Here is a 25,551-nt window from a genome sequence, read left to right on the forward strand (position 1 = left end):
TTTAAAATGTTTTAATTGTAATATTAAATGACATTTTTTCAAATAATAACATTTTCATTACTTAAAAGATAAAATGAATGAATGTTTTATGCCTTAGAATTTCTGAGAAAAAAAATCATAAGGCTATTGTACGAAAAAATTTAATTTGTTTTTATGCTTTCAAATAATTAGACATTCTAAAACAGAATTTCGTAACAATAAAACATAAGGTTGGAAAAAATAAAACATTTGATAGGGCCTAGGGCTGCACAATTAATCGAATTTTAATCACGATCACGATTTTGGCTTCCCACGATCAAATTCGCGTGATTGAGCGATATTTAAAATGCGTCATTCATTCACGCTTTGTATTAAAGGTTTTTTTTTTTAAAGCCAGTCTAGCCCGCTGTAAAGCCGCTGTCTGATCACGTGCGTCCATGCACCAATCAGAGTTGTTCCCTGCACCGCGCAGCAGCTCAGTCAGTTTCCAGATGTAGACAGTCACAGACAGAAGACAGAGTAGCGTGAGGAAAATACCACAACAGATAGCAGGCTATAATCTATCTTAAAAAAGAAAAAATGTTAACGTAGCAGAGGGAGCGGCCCGAGGGGCTTGTCCCGAGAATCGGATCGTCATCAATTGTGTGTGGAAACATTTTGGGTTTCAGGCAAGTGACACAAAACAAGAACAGGTCATATGCAAAGAGTGCCATAAAGTTGTTTTGGCACCACAAAGCAACACAACGAACCTCTTTAACCACTTAAAAAAACACCATAAAGTTCAATACGATGAATGTATGAGGGCCAAGAAATGCGTTGCAAAGACTAATCATCCCACAACATCAACTCAGACATCCATCAAAGCGAGCCTCTTTAGCGCATCACCATACCCATCCACCTCCCAAAGACACAGTGAAATAAACGAATGCAGTCGCATTTCATTTGGCTAAAGACATGTGCTCAATAAACACGGTGACAAACGAAGGCTTCAAAATCTTGGTCAACACCTCTGGATAAACGATACGTGATCCCCTCGCGTAATTATTTTTCAAAGGTGGCACTACCTGCGATGTACAGAAAACGCAGAGGGGAAATAGAGCGTGATCTTGCCAATATAAAGTACTTTGCAACTACAACGGATCTGTGGTCAAGCAGGACAATGGATCCGTACATGAGTTTGACAATTCATTACATCGATGAGGATTTTGCAATGCAGAGTCGATGCTTGCAAACATCCTATTTTTCCTGCAAGATCACACGGGAGAGTCAATTGCCCAGGGCCTGAGGGAGGCGATGGCCTCTTGGAGCTTGCAGGAGGATCGGCTTGTCTGCATTACAACAGACAACGGAGCTAATGTGGTGAAGGCAGCTTCTCTAAATAATTGGACTAGGCTTCAGTGCTTTGGCCACAGACTCCATCTAGCAATAGGTGAGTAAAAGTTATATAAAAAAAAAAATATTTAAAGAATTGTATATTAAGTAAAAAAAAATATATATTAAAGAAAAATATTACAATAATTGTATATTAATTAAATATATATATATAATTAATTGAAATAATATGCTATTTGTGATTATTAATTGGAGTTGATCAGTACTTATTTTGCTAATGTGTGTGAATATGTTACTGATAATAACAATAGTAGCTTAATATAACAACAACTGTTATTTCTGCTAGTGTGTAAGAAACCAAAACCAAAACAGTTTTACTCATGTTGTCTGACATAAGATTTAACTAACTTTAATCTTGAACAATATGATTCGGGTTGTTTATCAAATCTGTGGTTTAATTTTACATATGATTTGACTTGTTCATGTTCTTTTTTTAGAGAATGCAATGAGAGATCCTCGGATTGATAGCAGTGGGTCTCTGCAAAAAGCTGGTAAGTAGTTTCTCTTACAGCTGGCGACGTAAAAAGCAGCTGACGGAGGCACAAAGAGAACTGAAGCTTCCAGAGCATACACTGAAGACTGAGTGTCCCACAAGGTGGGGATCAAGGCAAGCAATGATTGCACGAGTCCTGGAGCAGCAGAGGGCGATTTCTCAGGTCTTGTCCGATGACAGAAAAGCCAGACACCTCATCCCTACCTGGCAGGACACAGATGTCCTTGAGGCCATAAACAAATCCCTCAGCCCTCTATTGGAATTTACTGATGCGCTTTCCAGTGAGAAGTATGTCAGCGTTTCCTTTGTGAAGCCAGTCCTCCACCTTTTCAGATCCTCCATCTTGAAAGTGAACGATGATGAGACACACCTAACCTGCACCATCAAGACAAAAATCCTGAGCTATCTGGATGAAAAATACAATGACCCTCTGACACAAGAACGCTTGATATGGCTTCTGCGCTAGATCCACGGTTCAAGCTCAGCTACGTCAGTGAGGACAATGTTGCACCAATTCATGCCAGACTGACTTCTGAAATGGCGAGGACTGCACCTGCAGCCATGGCTGTAAGTAAATGTATATAATTGCAGAATATATGATAAATTAATGCTTTTAAGTGGATTAAAATGATATGAAATCCAGTGGCTTAAATGTAATGTCTGGAAATGAGTGTTGATTTACGTTATATGTTTAGATTATTAGAATATGTTTAGATTATTAGGGCTATTTATTAATCATATCTTATTTACTCTTCAAGGAGATGGGCCCAACAAGTGATCCCCATGGTAAGACTGCTGAGGATGCACCCACTACAAAAAAGAAAAAGACCTTGGGGAGTTTCTCCAAGACTGCTGAGGGAGCAGCGGCAGCCACACAAAGACTCAGTCCTCTCCAAGAACAACAAGCTATATCTTCTGAGCTACAGTCGTACCTACAATCAGGTAACCTAGACAGTGAGGAGGACCCGCTAGACTGGTGGAGGGAACATCAGAGACTCTTCCCACATCTCTCAAAACTGGCAAAGAAATACTTGTGCATCCCGGCTACAAGTTCTCCCTCTGACAGGGTGTTCAGCACAGGGGGGAATGTGGTGACCTGCCTTCGCTCAGTCCCTCAAGCCAGAAAATGTTGACAGGCTAGTGTTTCTTTCCCAAAAACCTGTAAACTACAGTACTCTTTTCGGCATAGTTCTTCTGCCTTGAAATATTCTTATTTGGTTACATTCTGTTATGGAATATTTGTTTCTTATTGATTGTATATTTTATTTTTAGTTTTATTCACATCCATTATGCAGGTACAACTTAAGTTTATATTTTGCTTCCTAAAATATATTTACACATTGTAAAATGTAAAATAGTGCCTGTTGAAGTTTTGCTACATTTTCTTTATTGTTTTAACTTATTTTTATTTATTCTTTAAGGAGATTCACTGAATTTTGGTGAATAAGAGGACCTATTTTATTTTGATGCACATATCTGTACATTAGCAGGAATGTTGCACAATATGGATGTGAAGGCAGTAAATGTAATTAGCTTGTGTGACAATAAAAAATTGTTTTGGTTAAAATCAACAAATAATCGTGCTAATTAATCGTGATCTCAATATTGATCAAAATAATCGTGATTATCATTTTGGCCCTTATCGTGCAGCCCTAATAGGGCCCTAAACATGTAATTTTTAAAAAACTTTTAATAAATTGATGTTAAATTGTTTGAGCTTCATTAATTTAATTACAGTAGACATGCTTTGGATTAAGAAAATTGATTTTAACCATTAAAAAGGAGTCCAGCCGTAAACCTGGGGGAAACACTGAGCTAGATTTTTTTCCTTATAAATATATGCACCGTTAGATAGGTATTCATTATATTTTTACTTAACTTGATGTTTTCATTAATTAATCTGTCTGAATCTCATCTGCCAGGAAAATCTGTAAATCTTTATATTTCAACAACGAATTGGAGAAGAAGCAATCATATAATTGAAACGTTATTATAAAAACTGTTGTAAATGTGAAACTTAAATGTTTGTATACAAATCAGTTTTAATTTGAGTATTAATTATTATATCTAATAACTAGTGCTGGGCATTAAAACAATAAGCATAATTATCACTATATAATTTTCCTCGATAAAACGATAACCCAAGTTGGATAAATGTTCGATATAATGTTTATGTGCCAAAAGCAGAAGGAATCAGTGCTACTAATTTGAGCCGCGCCACACAGAGCATTTATCTGTGCGACTCAGAGTTCAAACAGCAGCGCAGCATGAGCTCACTACAGCAGATGTGTTTACTCGAGCACTAAACAGTACTGTGAGATCCAGTGTGAAGCACTTGAATTCAGAGAAGAACACAAATTAATATGTGATTTATGCTAGTTTAAAGGAAGACAAAACAGCGCTGATAAGCAGGAGAAATGAGACAATCAGTAAGCTTTTCAATCTACAAATCGCCATCATTTACCATGGATTTACCAATTGGCAGGCTTCCCTTCATAGATTACAGCATTTTATTTTTTTCTTTGAGGAAAAACTAAATGAATAAATACCAAATCATACTGAATTGAATATTGAATTGTGAAATCTTTGTAAATAAGACACACCGAATACTGGCCAAGATCAGGCTCTGGCTGTTGAATGGGAGTCATTGACTATCGACCAAAACAACGTAATGGTGAGGCTTTACTGCTAATGTAACTCCTCTCTCCCGGGTCCTCACCGACACTCCGGCATGGGAGCGGACACACTAACAAGGAGGCTAAATGACAGCAGCCACTAGTGTCAGTCGCTTGTGCGTCTCTTGAGATCAGGGCAGTGAGGTTTACCTGCACAGCACCTACTCGCTGGCCTCCGTTACACTAACACCAATCCACTGATAATGAAAAGCTGTTAATTATTAGCTGACTTTTACTAGAGTAAAGGTGATTGCTTGTGTGTTTTACATTTTTATTTTTTTATTTCTTCCACAGAAAGGTAATCATTTTGTTTTCCCTATAAGGGCTGAATTTATTCAGAAGTGTATCTGAAACGCTGTTTTGAATCCGCATATGTACACTATGCATACTGTCTGTTTTTTAGTGTGCTGTTGGGCCTCCACTAATAAGCCTCTTTAAACAAAACGTTGCTCTCCGTTCTCTTCCCTGTACAGCTGGAGCAGCATTAAGCACCGGACTAAAGTGCACTATGAACCCTGGGACAGCAGAAGTGAAATAACTCCTTGCTCCCAGAGCAGGATCAAGGATAGCAGATCTAATCTAGACCTTCCTTGGCACAAGCTGATTGAAGTGTCACACTGTCACCAGGGCAGCTCAGCTACTGCCTCACATGTGATCAAAATGGGTAGGCATGTCTAGAGACAATCCAATCACATAGTGAGTTTCATTAGAAGAAATCCACTGGTCATGAAAACGCCTTCTATGCACACCTTGGCAATATAATCGCAATTGGCAAGTAAAATTAGTTTTGTTTACTTGCCAAACTGATATAATATTTTACACACACACACACAGATTCTTCCACCAAAGCTCCTTAAATATCTGAATGTTAAAGGGGTCGTATGATTAGGGCTGTGACGGTCGCTGTGACAACAGTCTACTGCCACCGGCGGTGGTGCACGTGATGTCAGGCACTCTATAACAAGCATAATAAGTTTTGTATACAAGTGTAATACCTTGTTGGGAATGGACCTTGTTGGGAAACTAAATTGCTGATCTGGAGCCATCTCCATTCATGTTACCCATCCGCATTTGTACAAGTTCCCGTGATCGCAGACGCCTGGCTGGTCAGGTTTGGCGAGGCTTTCCCCAAACTGGCCAAATAAAAACGAGACAGCGATAAATGAAATATTAGGGATGGGTCACGATTTTCGAATATTCGATTAGTCGATTTAATGACCGATTATCGATTAGGCTGTGCGATTATTTTCTAAGGATGTGAACCTTGCCCGAGCGCGTCTGACCCCCAAAGCCCGGTTCGGTTGACTGTGATCGCTCTGTGCCGTACTCGGACGCAGTTGGATGGAAGAAGTGGACCAGAGCGCAGTTCAGTTTTAATCAGGGCGCGGTACACATGCAGTGTGAGCGCTAAAGCACTGGAGCAGGGAACTGCTGATACGTGCAGCATGATTACGTGAACATTTCTGAGCGGCAGACGCAATAGATTTATAAAACAATATGTTGGGAGAGGGTCTTCTGTGTCACCACGTCCCAAACGACTCAAAATAATAAATCACAAAGTTAACAAAACGATGCACTCCACTGTGCTGAGCGAGAAACTTCCTGTTTCCCACGTATTAAGTCGTGATTACGAGCTAGCTGCATTAAAATGATTTGTTATTTGTTGAAGGAATAAAACGTAATATTCCACTGGTTTGATAACCATAAACATTTTTTAAACCATTTAAAAATTTGACCTTTGTTATGTTGATTTTTCTGAAGTAAATAACGTTATGTGACTATTCACAAGCTTTCAATTATGGTATAAATGCTTGGAAATAATATGTAACGTTTTAATCCCAATAAGCTTTGGGCTTTGTTACTTTTATTATAACACAAAGCCCCTCCTTTCATGCGGCATGTGGATCAATTATATTTTCCAGATAAATACCTCCATCAATAAAACAATAACGACAAATACACCTCCCTTCATAATACATGTCAACCAATTATATTTTCCCATTTAAAAAAAAAAACATGAAAATAAAAACGAATAAATATTTGAGCGCATGTTGAAAAAAAAAAACTGAACAATTTAATACAAACGAGTGTCTCGTGAAATAAATCAATTCGAGTTTAAAAAATCATCAGTAAGCCTATTGCTGTTTTTCGTGTTAAACGTGAAGAATGACAGGTGCCACATACTTTTTTTTTTATTAATTTTTTGGCAGAGTATACATGTGTAATATATTCCATTTTACTTCATGCAATGTAACATGATTTCATTGTCACAATTTTGACTTAATTCCTAAAATATTATGACGCTAATCATTTTTTTTTTGAGAAGGATAAACTGACAAAAACGCTCAACTCACGGTCTTGCGCTGGCCGCTTTGTAGGCTATTTAAAAAACAAACAAACTTGAATTTAACAAACATAAAATGTTCCAATCATATTTCTGAATTAAATTAATAAAGAATCAAATGAAATATGACCATTAAAAAACAAAACTAAACTATTATAATGGCTGCAACAACAGCTGTGTAATGAGGACAGTGACTCGGGCAGAGAAACCTGATTAGCCCCGGTCCGGGTCATGTAAGGCTCTATATTAGTTCTCTTGTTTCAATTAAAAGCTCCCCCTCTGTCTGGCAGGCCCATATAAGTACTACCTACTTTTTTCATGGGAGGTAGCAAACTCTGACAGGGTATCAGAGATCGACAGAACACCGGCCCGGAAAGTGAAGAGCATTAGCACAGGCCAGTGGGGGAAGGGAGACAGTGACAACGTACCACCAATAACTGTAGAACTGTAAACATTCCCATCATTCATTCTAATCATTTTTTTTTTTTTTAAATAAAAATATGAAATAGGTCATTGTTATAAATACAGACGTTAAAATTAATGTTCAAATTAGTGCCGTCATTCAGGCTGTTCGCAATATGTTTTAGCGCGTAGCCTACTGTTTTATGATATTCTGTTTTAGCAAGTAATGTGTTTTAAGCCTAATATTCATGTCTGAATTAATCTGTTCTAATCTTAATTAATCTGTAAACTTTTTAAAAAATGCTATGAATGTTCAGGCTCATTTCAAAAATAGAAATGTCCTAGGCTCCTACAGCCTTAGCAGTTGATAATCGACGGACTGTTATGTTAGGCTAATAAGTCCTGTCATTCGGTTATGTTATATTAATATGTTTCAGCAATCATACAACCATCAATTGGCTTGGGTTAGGATAGACCTTTCTCTAAAGAATTTAACAGTTTGTTATCATACAGATTGAAAGCCTGAATAGTCTCTCTCCCTCTCTCTCTTTTTATGGGTGTGTGTTTATGCGTGCGAGGGTGCATGCGCGGGAGGGGAGCGATTATCGACTACTAATCGAATAATACCCAGCGATTATCGATTATTACTTTTGCTTGAAATGCACATCCCTATGAAATATGTTAACAAGAAATGTGGGAACAATTCCTATTTCAAAGAGAGAATGTGCAGATGAGGAGTTAATGCACTGCTTGCTTGGCAGTGGAACAGTGAATCGTGTGTATACCGGACACGACACCGCCGCGTCGCAACAGGTTGATTCTGTCTAGTGTCTATATAGGACATTTGAACTCTGTGTCAGTACCTCATAAATAGGATGAGGCAGTTCACTGTCGGGGATTTGTCATGTGGTGTCATGCTGCATCCAATGTAGCATCACTTATTAAAATAAGTGATGCTAGTATTTTGTCGCACCGCGCCACTCGCGTCCAGTATACAGGGTGTATTCTTATTTAGGCTACTTTCTTGTTTAACTGTATTATTTCTTTTATATTTATTTTAGTGTTTTGCAGGCTGCGTATTCACTAACATAAGTGCTTAAATAAACACGAGCTGACGACTTGAATCGGGTGTTTTAGATGAGTGAGACAGTGCTGGGCTGCTCCAGGACAGTTTTGAAAACCATTTCAGAGACATGTTCTTAAATGTGACTCATATAAAATATATTAGATGCATGCACAGATTTAAGTCAGCTTTAATCACCTTTTTGGTAACTCCATGACTTAACTGAGCATGACATTGCATGCATGTAGTTTATTTCGCGCTTTGATATGAAAGAATACAGGCTACAGCACGCACAGGCTCCTTTGAGCGTGTAATTGAAGAGCATCAATCAACACTGCTTCAACCGCAGTAGTTGGTCCCATTACCAACCCAGTGTTAAAAATCTGCCACGGTCACAGCCCTACATATGATGCGATTTCAAGTTTTCCTTTCTCTTTGGAGTGTTACAAGCTGTTCGTGAATAGATAAGATCCCTAAAGTTGCAAAGACTAAAGTCTCAAACCCAAAGAGATATTCTTTATAAAAAAGTTAAGACTCGTCCATGCCCTCCTAAAATGCCTCATTTAAACATGCCCCCACATGTCTACGTCATGATGTGGGAAGATTTGCATAACGGCACCCAAATGTTTACACAAAGAAAGGCGGCGTAACTTTTGATTCTCGCTGTTGCCGCCGGCGCCATGTTGTGGAGACGCTGTTTCGTCTTTGTTTGGCCTTCCAAAAGGAAACTAGAAATCAGTGGTTAAGTTGTGTTTACAACACTGTTCCAGAACAGTTCAACCCAAATATTCAGATGTGTGCAGGACATTTTATGGAGGACTGTTTCCTGATCCTGGGAGTGAAGACCACAATGCCGGCTGTTCTGACTCACAAACTTAAGTACGTTTACATATGTAAAGGACCTGCTCTGCACGATTCAAACGTGAGTTTTGAGCAGTGTAGAGCGATTCTCAATTACAGTCCTCGCGCCCCCTGCTCTGCACATTTTGTATGTTTCTTTTATGGCTTCAGATGTTTGTTCTATTCGAATGTAAGTACCCTGCGAAGTGGACATCACAGGACATTCCACCATGATTCCACTTCAAAGTGAACGTATATGTTCCATTCAAAGTGCATTGAAGTGTGTGAGACATGAATTTAAATTGTATTAATTTACAGAGGTATATGATGTCACACTTGTCCGTGTGTGAAGACGTTGCGCAGCACAAATCCGTGAATGAATGTTCTGAAGTAAAGTAAACTTCAACAGATTTCCCCTGCTCAGGGAGTAGAGAGCAATGAACACTGTGTAGGGACCATGTCAATGGGAACACAGTTCATGCACGGAGCTCACTTCTAATGAGCTGATTATCTGAATCAGGTGTCTTAACAAAGAGAGATGTGTGAAGTATGCAGAGCTGGGGGGAGCAAAGACTGGAATTACATTTTTCCGATCACAAATGCAGACATGGTTTTATCGTTTTTTTCTTGGTAAAACTTGGTAACCATGTATGAATGCATATTTGTTATTTTAATTGAACTTAGGACTGGGGGGATGCTTTGAAGATATTGGTTCATGAATATTAATCACGCTGTCAGCTTGAACTGATTTCTTGAAATTAGACTATTACTTATTACAATATACAACACACTAAGGATTGCTAAGCTGCTGGGTTCATGAATATTAATCACGTTGTCAGCTTGAACTGATTTCCTGAAATCAAAACAGGGACGTTAATAGATGAGTGCCAGCCAATGAGATTGCTGCTTGCGCATTAGCTCCGCCCACTACAGAAGAAACCGGCATATCTTCTGCTTGTTCTTAAAGGCTAAATAATTCTAAATGAACTCGTTATTTTGTTATATTGACAGGAAAATGACAAAAAGTATCGTTTACATATAGTACGTTCAGTCAGATTGTTCAGCGAGTGAAAATATAACTTGTAATTAGCCTCCAACTCACGCACTGGCGAGTAAAATCTAAGAATGTATTAGTCAATTGCTAACGATATAGGCCTAGACATTATTTAGTCATCCAGAGTGAAGATTTAGTCACATATGCAAGTAATTTACTCGCAATGTAGAGGGTTGAGCATGAAAACCTCATTTGCATGGACGGTTTGAGGATCAGTTATCAGTCAGCACAGAATAAGGTGCTGACTGAATGAATAAATAGGCCTAGACGATAAATATATTTTTACTTAAATAATAAATTAAGAAAATTAATGAAAAACACAGTTTCGGTTCATTTTTGTACTGCACGAAAGGAAACCAGACGGCAGAAAGCGGCATCCTATTTTTCTTTAGGCTTATTTTACACACAAAGATTTGTTTTTATTGTGAATGTACACAAATAAAGGCAAACCGTTTACAATTCCGATTATCTTTATGAATAAAAAGAGTAGTTGCTTCCACTGTTTATGACTAAAAGGAGAAGTTGCTTCCACTGTTCAAAATTCAAGTGATTGAGCTGGCGCCGCATGCGAGCACACAGTTAAGCTTTCCTAAATACAATACAGTCAGTCAAACATATGGAAAAAAATACTGCTCAGTTTAAATATGAAGTAAAATCAGTGCCGTTAAGTGTTATCACCGTACCACCGTGATGTTATGCAAAACATTTTGTTTTACTTGGATATTGGAACGCGAGTGAAGTAGGCTACATAATAATAATTTGCCATTCAAATACATAGCGAAAACGGAAACATTTGATTTTGCGTCGAATGAGAGACCCAACATTGGTTTCAGTTTAGCCTAAATTAATTCGTTTTGGTTTGTCTTTTATATTGCTAACTTCTGAAATTCCTGTTCTTTTCTAAATACTGTTAATTGTTGTGGCGTGAGGGGAACTAAAATAGCCTAGCTATGTTTACAGTGTATTATAATGTTTATAAACATTTTGTGTCGGCATTAGGCCTATTTCTGAACGAAATAATAAAATGCGACTTATTATGCGCGACTTGTGTTTATTTTCTCAAAAAAAAAAAATTATGCGCGTAGCATATTTTAACCATGCAGTAAACCTTTTTAAATATTTTGATAAATTACTGAAAAGAAATAAATAAATGACTTTTTAAACCGTTGTATTGTATTAATCAGTCAAAATTCTTAATGGTCGATTAATGATTTTGGTCATTTTACAGTGGGGCAGGTGAACGTATCCTCACTCATAACTACCTCACCTCTACAACCTGTACAAGCTGAGACATAATTCATGTGTGTAGCACAGATGAAATAAAGATAAATGTTTCCTCTTCAATCAACCCCTGCGCTTTGACCACACACAGCTGACATGTTTACCTGTTACAGATGATGACACAAAGGTTTTCTGCAAGTTCTATAAAGGTAAGAGCAAGTAAAGAAAATTTAAGGAACAGAACACACCAATTTGTTATCTTATGTAAAAGTCCAGCGAGCAGACAATGCGTTGGATTAAAAAAAGTTTTTCAGTACAAATGTCTAAAGATCCTCAAATCAAGATATGTTTACTTGAGACAGTAGTATTGCCATGTCAGCATCTAAAGCTATCATCATGGCAAAAACTGAGTTGGGATGATACAAGAGTTATATAAACACAAAATAAAAACTAAGCAAACACAGAAATAAAGCAGTTAAATTTATACAAGATTTTTAAATTAACAAATGATAAAAAAAAAAAAAAATCTAAATCTTAAGTTCCTGAATGAGCTTAAAGTTTTCTACTTGCTTTAAAACCGGGACATTCTAATCCACCTTATTTTTCATTGCGGAAGGAAGTGGTTTTCTGTGACTGTGTGAGACTTCCGCTTCATTAGCCGCTACAGGGAAATAACAAGAAGAATATCAATGTGCAGTAAACGGTAAAACAGTATGCGCTGCAAATCAGTGTGTTTAGAATTTAAAAAAGACAATATAAAAGACATAAAAAACAATGCATTATGATAATATGGTAAAATATAAATAAATAAATGCCAGTTTGCGGTTTCAAGCAGCATAACAAGCAGTTCTGTACAGCTAAAAATAGCTGGAAGTGAAGGACATGGAATCCAGACACAATAAATGTACAAATGACTACGGCCATTCTAATGTGAAAAATAAGCTGGATAAAATATATTTAATGGAAAAGGTGATCTTGCAGAACATGCACAGAGTCAAGTCTTCACCTTTAAGCAAAAAGGCATGGGTCAATCTAGTATACGTTTACTTGAGAAGCAAAATAAGATAAGAAGTCTTGTTTTCCAAGAAATTAATCAAAATGTTCATGATTAAAACAAGAACTAAATAAATAAAATAAAATATAATATAAAATAATATATATATAATATAATAAAACATAATATATATATATATATATATATATATATATATATATATATATATATATATATATATATATATATACATACACACATATATATTTAAACAAGTTTTCATTTCTCATTGAGAAATATTTATTCTCATTTTAAGCATAAACTAATTTAATTTTTGTTCAGTTTCTCAAGACTTCATTTACCATATGCATCAAGTAAATCCTATTTAAATTAATTAAAAAAATTATTTAAGGATGTTGAGATATCAATTGGAAACAAATTTACAGAGGAAGATATTAATTTTTTTGCAGTGCATTTCAACATTTCTGCCACAACTTTATTTGTAAATTTCTGCATTTATGACCTTTTGAGGCCCTTAAATTGTGGAAGAGACAATTTTTTTAATTTTTAAAGACTTAATTCCCCTGGGACAAACCAGTTGGAGATGCACCAAAATAATTGAAGGTTTTTGAAATTAATTTTGGAAACCAATATTTTACATTCAATTAATGCCACAACTTTATTGATATTAAATTTTTTTTGCAGTGCATTCAAGATATTAATGCCACACAACTTTTTTAACAACTTGATTGTGAAATATTAATTTTTTTGCATAAAAATGATTTAATGACCAAGACTTCATTTACCATATGCATCAAGTAAATCCTATTTAATTTAATTAATTAAAAAAATAATTGAATGATGTTTAGATATTAATTGGAAACAAATTTACAGAGGAAAATATTAATTTTTTTGCAGTGCATTCAACATTTAATGCCACAACTTTATGGATGTAAGATTTTCTGCTCTGATTTATGACCTTTTGAGGCCTTAAATTGTGGAAGAGACAATTAAGACTTTTTAAGACCTTTTTAAGACTTGCAGAAACCCTGGACACAAAATGCACCAGTTGGAGATGCACTAATTAAACATCAATACAAATATGTGACAAAAAAACCAAACAAAAAAAACTGTTAGAAAATCGTACTGTGAAATCAGTATCGTGAACAGTATCTCATCGTCAGTTGAGTGAATAATTACATCCCTATCACTGTGTCAATGATTTCAGTCCTCCAAAAATGTTGGTGCATCACTAGTGTTAAGCCCAAAGTATACCATGTTTTTTTTTTTTTCTTCATGCACCTTCTCTAGTGCATGTACTAAATGCATGGCTGATGAATATCCTTTCAAAGTAAAGCCTAGTGTGTGTGCACAAGTTTCATCCTCGTCCAGTGTCTACTATTGTTGCATCTCCAGTAGTTTGTTGCGTTTGCTCTGTTTCTTTTTGACTGTAAAACAACAAGCCAAGGCAAAGTTGTCATCTTGTGAAAAAATTAGTTAAAAAAAAAAAAAAAAAAAAAAACAAGGTGCATGTGCAAGTTGAGTAGATGAGGTTAGAAACATCTAGCTGCACTCCTACTGTGCTGAAAATGAAATTTACATCACATGCACTGTATGCATATGCATAAAAATAATATACTTTAAATTATACTTTGGGCTTTAAAATTGAATGGTAAGTGACAAAAACTGAAACACACAAGATATATTTCTGCACATCAACAAAGAACTTGACAGACCTCAACCTTCATTCAGAAATAAGGAGATTAATCACTCTTTCTTTCTGTAGTTTTGACATGAGGGTAAACGTAAACATAAATACAGGTGTACAAAACAGTGCAGACAGAGCACAGAATTAAGGTGGTAAGGCACAAGGTCTAACCCGTTTCATCAAACTGGTTTGGCGGCTCCAAAACACCGTTCACAGTTATGAAAAACACTGCGCCGCTGAAGTTATTTTGAATAGTACATGCTCACGGAGGGCATGTTAAGACAAACTACCTCCGAGGAAAACCGACTGTAAAAGGTCTGTGCTTTGACAATTCCCTGCCAGCACAGCAGGCTATATTCAAATAAAAGCAGCCTTGCTTTGATCTATATTTTTAATACAGCCAATATGGCTTTTAAATCTCAGACAGAAACTCACACTAAAATCATTCAATAATTAATCAAAGTCCATTATAATCCATATTTCTATCTTTACAGTAAGCAAAGCAATAAAACGATCCACAACAGCATTACGTACACTAGCATTCCTGCAGCTTTATACACTCCCCCTAGAGTAGGAAACTTGAGCAAAGAACACCTTAGGCTGCCATTTTATACTGACATTATACAAAATGCAAGAGCAAACACATGACAGCCGGCGCTATGAGTGTGTGTGTGCGGTGCACAGTACAATGTGGACTCTCAGAAATTCTGTGTTGTTGTTTTTAACCATAACCAAGCACATAACTGAGTGAAACGTCCCCACAGTAGAGAAACTGTTGTGCGCAGAAAGCCTGTCAAAAATGAGACAGAACGGGACTGACTGGTTGTGTAAAGTGACCCAGTGTCACTGCAGTATTTACAGCTGTGAGAGTTTAAAGTACAAACTAGATTTTAAGCTCAAACCTGCAACACGCATGCAAACACACGGCACAGATCTACTACAGGAACTCTGAAGCGACTGTTTTCAATGTTTCTGTGTTTTCAATGTTTGTGGAGTTGATTTGTGGAGTGCAGGTCGACCAAGAGTGTATTTTACCGATACCAATAACTAGGTTGAACTGCACTGGCCGATAACCGATTAATCAACCGATAGTTTTTAAAATGGATACTAAAAACTAATAGAGTGCTGGAAAAAAAACAAAAAACAATACTGAACCTTGAAAATGTACCATACTTTTCAAATGGAATAAAAATAAATAAATATACAACCCTCTACGGACACCTTGGCAATTGAGTCGCCATTGGCTAGTAATTTTTTAGTTTATTTGCCAGACCGATATACTATATGGATATGTATATTATATATAATTTTTTTTTTTTTTTTTGTGGAGGAAATTTTATTTCTATTTGAAATATAAAGATTGTTTGCTTCCCTGTACTAAAGAGTAGAGACGCACTGCCGATACCGATTTTTACAGATTCGGAATTTTTTTTTTTTCTAAATTATAATTGACAGCATATACCAGGGGTGGCGAACATCGGTCCTGGAGAGCCGCAGCCCTGCAGAGTTCAGCTCCAACCCTAATCAAACACACCTGAACAAGTTAATCAAGGTCTGAAGGGATACTAGAAAGCTACAGGCAGGTGAGTTTTAATTAGGGTTGGAGCTGAACTTTGCAGGGCTGCGGCTCTCCAGGACTGACGTTCACCACCCCTGGACTATACAAACAAAAATCTACTTTTCTTCAACGCAAAGTTTTATTTTCATTAAAAAAACCACAAGTAAAAAGTCAGTAATATGATAAGAACAAATAAAAAAAGTTGCGAATAACAGCACAAATAAATCCAATAGAATAAAGAGAGCTGTGAAACTAAGTTTTTCAGGTTAAGTAAGATTTTATTCAGGTAAGAAATACTACAGAAATTAATCAAATGTAAATTTTTATCAAATTTAATTTCTGAAGACTTCATTGTAAAAATTAAATACAAATTAATGCTTACTAGGGGTGTGACGAGACACTTATCCCACGAGACGAGACGAGACATGAGACTTGAGACTTGGTTCACGAGAACGAGACGAGATTTTTAAACTTTTTTAAAGCAATCCTCAATGATGAAATATATAGGGAAAATTTGTCTTTTATTCAACTGAAAAACACAAAATGCTAAAAAATGTAGGTGTATTTTGAAATCAAACTCAACTGACAAGCAAGTAATTGCACAAAATTATAATGTATACATAAAAATAAATAATAAACAACACAAATAATATCCCTTTAAAGTAGCAGTCAGTCAAGTTTATTATTTAGTAAACTGATTTCCATTTTAATAAAAAAGATTTTTTTTCCATTTTCATTTTTTCTCAACTCCTTTTTAATAGTATACATTTTCACATCAATTTATTAAAAGTTTAACAAAAATGACATGTTTAGGGCCCGTATGAAATGTTTTATTTTGTCTCACCATATTATTTATATTTTTTATTGTTACCAAATTCTGTTTCAGCATGTCTAACTATTTGAATGCATAACACAACTTAATTTATTAATTTGATTTTTCTTCTTCTTAAAATAGCCTTATTAATTTTTTTCCCTCAGAAATTCTGTGTTGTTGTTTTTTTTTTTTTTTTTTTTTTTTTCATTTTTCTGGTTATCAATTGAAGACATAAAACATTAATTTCATAATTTATCATTTAATTATTGAAAATTAAGCAAACTTTATTTTTTGGCAAACAAAGGGGATTTACTATTAAAATTAAAAACATGGAAGAAATGGAGTTTGATTATTCCTTAAAAATAATGTTTGTTTGTTCATTTTAGTAGTAGCAGTAGTAGGCTGTGTACATTCAAACCGGACTTTTATTTTTGACGGGTTGCCGTTAATAACTTTCCAGTTCTGTGTATGTGATATGACGTTAGTTTTACTCAAATCAAACGGTAAATGCTCACGAAGGCTCTCTCAGAGCAGTTCTGGAGATGTTGTTCATGTGTTTACGTCCTCATTAGTGAGATGGCAAACGCTGAAATCTACGCGAGCGTCACGCGCGTGTCCGTCTGTGTGTGTGTGTGTGTGTGTGTGTGTGTTTGAGTGTTTTTTCATCTAACATTTTTATTTTACAGCGCGTCTGGACCCTTCATTAACAGAGACAGGCAGAAGATGCAGGATTCATATTTAAATCGACTTTTGCGGCTTTATATTTACAGATATTAGTCCATATCGTGCTTTGATTTAAGTGTAATGACCAACTTTTGGTTAATTAATTCAAAATTTGAGAAATTCCGTGACATTCCGCGTTTAAACTGTGAAGTCTTTTATGACTGGATAAAAACTTTACTGTATAATTTTCCCCGCTTATCATGCGGCCACTTACCTGATGTGAACATAATATCATACATACCTTACATTACATACCACTGGTGAAAGGGCCAGTGTAATGCAAATATATCTGAAAGGTCTGCACGAGGATATCATCACCTTCTCGCGAGACCAGTCAGTCATCTCATCACACCCCTAATGCTTACTATTAAAGTAATAAAACAAATTAAAGAGCAGAAAGTGATCTTTCTATTCTTTTTTGATGAGCTGAGAGATAACAGGAAATCTCTTTGTGTTTGTGTGCAAGTGTGAGAGAACATTTTTATTTTAGTTTCTTAGATGTCCTGTCCTGTCCTGATTTGCATTAAATTCTTAGAAACTCATCTGGAGGACATAGCTGAACACCTTTAAAAGGACATATATGTTGAATATGCATTATGATTGGATGAGATTCGATGATGAAGGTATAAATGTTGAGTTGGGGTGTTTCCTTTTTGGTCTCACTCTGCAGTCAACTTGGATGACTGTATGTCATCTTTTCTTGCAAGAAAATAACTAATCAAAAGCCTTTTGTCTCATAGCTTTATTAAGTGCCTCTAACTGTTGGTGTCCTTAATGTTAATTAAGGTTAATAAAGATTAATTTAAAATATGTAATAGTTCCATTTGAAATTTTCCTCTAAAATTAGCATTTTTGTCAGGCCCCTGTGTGTAAGTTCAGTAATTTCACTATAATTATGGCAATGAATAGGTTCTTTTCATTACGATTGCAGTGAAATAACTGAACATAAACATAGACAAAAATGCTCTTTTTAGAAGAAAATTTCAAATGGCACTATTGAATATTAAATATATAAATTAATCTTTATTAACCTTAAGGACACCGACTCCAGTTGGTAAATTACGCGCAATCACTTTAACACAATTTATGGGTCTAATATGTTGTACGTATTTGTCTGTTTAAGCTCAAGAAGACTTGTTTATTTTATCTTTGATTTTTTTTTTCGGTCAGAAGTTTTACTGTAATTTACAGTTAACTAAAATTAACAAAAATACAATTCAAAATAAAATTTTAGTTGTGTAATTCATATACATATCATTTATATCATTTTATATCATTTAGTTATAGAATTTGATATACATAATTTGAGTTAATAATAACCCAATTTAAATCAATAACAGAATGTTCTGACCAGCTTTGTGAAACTGGCACGACCGCCGCGTTGCCCAACTCATTGCGCTGCCATTTCTGTTGCATTTGAGAAACATCGAACGGCAAATGAAACGAAAGCGAAACTAAACCGCACTAAGTTTCAGATGCGCAGCATGCACCGTTTCTCAGCTCAGACCGCTATGCAAATAAACTTGTCCGAGCTCAGAACAGCTTAACCCTGGGAGCCAAAGTCGATTTCACGACACTGTTACTGCACAGATGCAGCAGTGCTGCGAGATCCAGTGAGAAGCGTTTGGATTCACCGCACAATGATAAGGTTGCTGTGAGATTTACTGAGAATCATTCAAATTCTGCACAGAATTCAGCGGTAACGCTAACTGTAACCATGGTGTTGTGGTAGAAAAAGAATTTTACACTTTTTGAAAAATTTTACACTTATAAATAGTCAAATGCATTACATCATTCATTTCAGGGTTTGTACAACCTTTTGAGAGAGAAATTCAAGCACTTTTCAATTACTTTCAAGCATTTCTCAACTATTTCCAGCACTTTAAAGCTCTAAAATGATCTAGTTTGAATGTTATTTTTAATGGGATGAACAAAATATACTTTGTGTGTAAACAAACACTTGTAAAATACATCAAATCACAATTATATCTAGGGCTGTGCAAAAAAATCGAATGCGATTTCCATGCGCATCTCATCAGTAAAGACGCTCCGGTGATTAGTAGTATATCTCCAGCATGTGCGTTCAGATCAGGGTTGCAAGGTTTTCAAAACAAAACCTGCCAAATTGCTTCTCAAAACTAGTCCAATCGCGTTTCGTTCCGGGCGATAAAAATACACATTTTTTGGCAGAGTTGCCCTTGGTAATATTCACATTTTAGGGGCTAAATATCACGTTATTGGTATTGGGGTCGCTTCAACCCGCGGACATGAAAAACAACCACAGACTTCGGTGGACTACGGCTCTGTGTAGTAAATGAGCCGTAATTCACTGACAATCTACACAAAATCGATTTTAAAATCGCAGACGATTCTTTGTTGATTTTGAAAGCGATTTTGTGTAGCTTGTCGGTGGACTACGGCTCTGTGTAGTAAATGCCGCTCCACCTGAACCAGTGTTGCCAAGTCTGCGGTTGTTTTTCATGTCTGCGGGTTGAAGCGACCCCAATACCAATAACGTGATATTTAGCCCCTAAAATGCGAATTTTTAAATATAAGTAAGAAGAGCTGAATGAACACCGGTAAACTGAAGTGCTGCCAGCTTATTTAAGACAAGGTAACGCATCATATATTCAGATATTTATACAACATATTATTATATTACAACTTATATATGTACAAAAAGATGCAAATGCACAAGTGAGCTCGAACTAAGTTACATGCTAATCAGAATGTGTAACTTCTGGATGCGCTCTTGGCTAAAGTGATTCCAATAATATTTCAAGCAATTAAAAACCATCACAGTGAACAGTGCGCATCTGAAGCGTCTCTGCAGGAAATAACGCATTATTTATCGGCTCTAAGATATCGGCCAAATTCTCTTATCGGTTCGATAACGATAACAGAAAAATTTACATTTATCGGCTGATATCGATATGGTGGATGATATATGGTGCATCCCTAGAAAATAACAAAATATGACAGTCACATGCTGAGAAGAGCAGCGCCAAATTGCATCGTAGCTAAAAGAGGAATCACACACCAGACGTGCTGCGTCAGCATTTATTTAAAAATAGATATCTTTTGAAAAATTATAAATGTCTTCATGGTCACATTTGGTCAATTTAATGCATCCTTGCCAAATAAAAGTATTCATTTCTTAAAAATAAATAAATAAATAAATAATAATAAAAATAATAAAATAATAATAATAAATAATAATAATGCATCCTTGCCAAATAAAAGCATTCATTTCTTTAAAAAATAATAATAATAATAATAATAATAATAATAAATAATGCATCCTTGCCAAATAAAAGCATTCGTTTCTTTAAAAAAAAAAAACAAATAAATAATAAATAAAAAAAATAAATAAACTTACTGACCCCCAAACTTTTAAATGGTTTTGCATGTTTGCTTCTGTGATTTATAGCAAACACTGCCCATTTATTGTGTTTTCATAATTTTTTTCTGTGCCAATTAGTTTTATCTCACTGCACTCAATTTATTCTGTAAATTTGGGTAAGACAGTTCATTTTATTGTGACAGAGTAAAAACACTAGCTTTTATTTGGGGTAAAAGACCAGCGTGAACGTCCTTTCAGTTTAAACTCTGCAAAAAAAAAAAAAAAAATTAGCACAAATCTGCAAAAACTGTGCACAACGCTGCCGAAGAGTTCAAAGAGAGCATGAGCTCAGGAGGCTAAAAACTGTGCACAACGCTGCCGAAGAGTTCAAAGAGAGCATGAGCTCAGGAGGCTAAAATGACATCACGACAGCGGTTTCAGGACGCTCACTGTGCACTTCAGCATCCCAAAGAGCATCAAGAGCGCTGACCTGAACTAAACAATCCTTCATTCATTGTTAGATGCACCGACAGGACAAACGGAGGTTAAATGGGACACGGTCGAGCTTGAACTAGGCCATGTACTGAACAAAATCACTGCACCAGGACACATTATGATTCATGATTAACCCAATGAGCATTCAGATGGACACCACCAGCAACAAAGCCAAGCTGCAATCAGTTTCACAGGATTTGCATAAATGCAATGCAGCTCACACCTTCCCCGAACAGTCGGTCAGTAAAGTGCCACGGTATTCCAGGTCCTGCTCCAGCAGAAAACAGACCCTGAGGTTGCTCTTTCTGTGGGTGTACCTGTACCTGCTGAAACTTGTCCAGGACATCAGAAACCATGTGGGGAATGCAATGAAGTTTTGCATGTCAACTCTTCAGTCGAGAAACCTCATCCCAAACTGACTGAATCACAAGTCACGAGGCTAAAGCTCAGTCTGCATGTAGACTGTAAATCAGTGTTGATGCTGAATCATTGAGCAAACGCTAACCTGATCCAAAACGAGTCACTTTATCATTAACTAAACTATATGACAACTTAATTTATACATATATGCTTAAGGCAGTGTTAAACAAGTTGCTGTGTATATCCGTGTGTTTACATTTTCTTTAAAACTGTTTATTTTTACGATTTCCTTGTTTGCTGGTGATGTTTTGAAACGGTGCAACAGGTTGTTGAGCTATTAGCATTTAGCGGCTAATTATTAACACCAACTCAAAACAACGAAACACCTAATTTTGGTATTAATCGTGACATTAATGAAATTTAAAACGCATTACCTGTGTGGTTGTATTAATAAATTCCCTCCATAAAACTTTTTTGAGTCCGGGATGAGTTTTAAACGCAGCTCCCTCGGGTGAACCTCGCGGCTGTCAGTCAAACTCTGTCAGCTCCACAAACTCTCGAAAAGAGACGAGATGTTCTTGGATTAATATGTGCTCATCCAGAGCCCTCTCATGGCGCTGTTGAGGGTTGAGTTGGCTCAGTTAACCCGGGGTCACCTCGTGTTTATCGACCGCGGCAGTCGGTTCACTGTCAGGTTTCTACCTGCTCTGATCAGGCGAGAGATCACGGGTTGCCAGGTGTCTCACCTGGAATTCCTCCTCCGCGAGCCGGTGGCGGTTATTCATTTCCATAGCTGACAGTCTGGCAGGTCACGTGACAAGGAACGCTCGAACTTGCCTGCAAGATCACGCGGTTGCCAGATTGCAACAATAAATACCTCTTTATATATTTCTAATTTGCTAATTTGTTTATTTTACATTTTCTAATTACATTTTCTATGTAAGTTGTAACATATGCTAATATATAATGTTAACTCATTTTAATGCTGTTATTATTATTAATGTTTTTATTTGGCTGTAGTTCAATAGACATTTCATAATTACAGATAAATAAAATGGAAAATTATGAAGCATCCAAATATAAATACCTGTAAAAAATAATTTTATCTAAAAATTATAAAATTTATAAATATAAATACCTGGCAAATATTACCTTATCTGATACTTATATTTTAAATGTAACTAAAATCAAATTTTTTTTAGTTAACTACTATTTTTTCTTTTAGTTTTTAACTTTAATAAAAAAAAGTTTGAGCTGTTGTATTTCATTCACTCTGTTTGTGTTATACTATTAAATTTTTAATGTGTGTGTGTGTGTGTGTGTGTATAATAATATTTTTTTTTTGTATTTGTTTTTTTATTTTGCTGTACTGTTTTTCCTTCTTTTACATTTGTTCTTTACCAGTATATACAAAAATGTAAATAAATTCTTGGCAAATAAATTATTTGATACCTGTATTTTAAATTTCATCTTGATAAAAAAAATAAATAAATAAATAAAAATAAAAATAAAAGCAGCTGTTGTGTTCATTATCCACAGTTCTCTCTCTCTCAATTTCTATTTCAATTTAGGTGTGCTTTATTGGCATGACAAAAACTGTACATTTGTATTGCCAAAGCTGGGCAGCTTACAAATAGTGCACATATGTATTAACAGAAAGAAAAAGAATAATAGTAATAGTAAAAATATATAAACTCTCTCTCTCTCTCTCTCTCTCTCTCTCTCTCTCTACATCACTCCATCTCTCTCTCTCTCTCTCTCTCTCTCTGCCTGATTTATTTCTAAAAAGCAGATATGAGCTTTCCTCCAGTCTCTGTCCAACATTCACGAGACATCAGTGCAGGAGGGCAGGGGTCACCAAACTCGGTCCGTGAGGGCCAGTGTCCTGCAGAGTTCAGCTCCAACCCTAATTAAACACACCTGAAGGAGCTAATCAAGGTCTTACTAGGTAAACTAGAAACTTTCATGCATGTGTGTTGAGGCAAGCAGGGGCTAAACTCTTCAGGACACCGGCCCTCCAGGACCGAGTTTGGTGACCCCTGCAGGAGGGCATCAGTTCTGCCAGCTGATGTGTGGGACGTGTTCCACTGGTCACGTCTGCCATCTAGTGGCCATATTTAATACTGCAAGCCAAAAATACTGATTATTTGAGAGGCTTATTGCTAATTTACGTAGTAGTATCCACTAAATTCCATAATGTTATTATTTATGTATACAGTAGAGGAGCCTCCTCTCTTGCCAGGTTAGGGTTGGTGGTAGGGATCTATGTGCTGCCTTAGTAGGTACAACTGAACAACTCTTTCTGTTATTAATTGGTTATGCTCTTAATTCTTATCTTCAAACATTTTGTATATTATGTTGTATTTAATCTTTCAAACTTCAGCTTGCAGTTGATTGTTTGAGAATGACCATTGCTTGTTTGGCCTGATGTGTACAGAATGTATTTATCTAGTAATTCACATCATGTTATATTTAGCCTATTATTTATTCACATTTCACTAATTCATTGTGAATTAAGATGAAGAGCTTACGCATCACTATTATGACCTTATGTGACCTTAGAGAAAGGAGCATTTCATTTTCGAATGAACTCATGTACTGTGTCTTACCTTGCATTCACAGCTGTTATAACACATAAATACAAGCCTCGCAGGAGCATTTCATTTTCAAATGTAATAATTGTATTTATTTATTTATTGTGCTCATGCTCTCTCTCTCTCTCTCTCTCTCTCTTTCTCTCTCTCTCTCTCTCTCTCTCTCTCTCTCTCTCAATTCAATTCAGTTCAATTCAATATGTGCTTTATTGGCATGACAATTGTTACAATGTATTGCCAAAGCATAGTGTTTACATTGAATCTATATACATGCATATATATACATTTAAAAAGTAGAACAAATAACATTTTAAAATTCTACGAACAATTTATAATTCAATGTGGTGTGCGTGTGTGGAGTATGTGTGTGTGTGTGTGTGTGTGTGTGTGTGTGTAGGGGCATCACTGATTTGTTGACTCCTCCCTCTTTTTGTGACAGGCATCAATGTATCTTGCTGCTAGTAAGATACAGTCTTGTTTTTCACCTAATAAATATTGAAGTTGTGTTTTCTTGTTTAACATTTTGAAGTCAGGGTAAAGTATTTCAAATTTGGGATAAAATTAATTTCTTCATAGTTAGAGCAGCTGGTGAGGAAGTGTGTCTCTGTCTCCACTTCCCCATGACTACAGTAAGGGCAGATACGGCTCTCTCTGGGCAGCCAGTGCTGTCGATATCTGCCCGTCTCTATAGTCAGAGTATGACTGCTCAGTCTGTACCTCGCCATCTGTCTTCTTAATTTACAGTCTTTCAATGTACAGGTGCTGGTCATATAATTAGAATATCATCAAAAAGTTGATTTATTTTATTAATTCCATTCAAAAAGTGAAAGTTGTATATTATATTCATTCATTACACACAGACTGATATATTTCAGATTTGTATTTCTTTTAATTTTGATGATTATAACTGGCAACTAAGGAAAATCCCAAAATCAGTATCTCAGAAAATTAGAATATAACTTAAGACCGATACAAAGAAAGGAGTTTTAGAAATCTTGGCCAACTAAAAAGTATAAAAATGAAAAGTATGAGCATGTACAGCACTCAAAACTCTCAAAAGGCTCTTTTTGCCTGAATTACTGCAGCAATGCGGCGTGGCATGGAGTCGATCAGTCTGTGGCACTGCTCAGGTGTTACTGAGTGCCCAGGTTGCTCTGAAAGTGGCCTTCAGCTCTTCTGCATTCTTGGATCTGGCATATCGCATCTTCCTCTTCCCAATACCCCACAGATTTTCTATGGGGTTAAGGTCAGGCAAGTTTGCTGGCCAATTAAGAACAGGGATACCATGGTCCTTAAACCAGGTACTGGTAGCTTTGGCACTGTGTGCAGATGCCAAGTCCTGTTGGAAAATGAAGCCTGCATCTCCATAAAGTTGGTCAGCAGCAGGAAGCATGAAGTGCTCTAAAACTTCCGGGTATACGGCTGCGTTGACCTTGGACCTCAGAAAACACAGTGGACCAACACCAGCAGATGACAAAGCACCCCAAACCATCACTGAC

General features: G+C 36.1%; 1 protein-coding gene across 1 annotated transcript in view; it reads right to left on the reverse strand.

Annotated features, from left to right (window-relative positions):
• Window positions 1-22,239, reverse strand: part of LOC109112152 (phosphatase and actin regulator 4A-like) — a 60,182-nt gene extending 37,943 nt beyond the window's left edge. The window contains exon 1 of the mRNA XM_042776038.1: window positions 21,893-22,239. The gene's annotated coding sequence lies outside the window, so the exon portion shown is untranslated. The remainder of the gene's footprint in view (window positions 1-21,892) is intronic.
• Window positions 22,240-25,551: the final 3,312 nt, after the last annotated feature.

This window comes from Cyprinus carpio, chromosome A19 (assembly GCF_018340385.1).
Source record: "Cyprinus carpio isolate SPL01 chromosome A19, ASM1834038v1, whole genome shotgun sequence".
NCBI classification, from domain to species: Eukaryota; Metazoa; Chordata; class Actinopteri; order Cypriniformes; family Cyprinidae; genus Cyprinus; species Cyprinus carpio.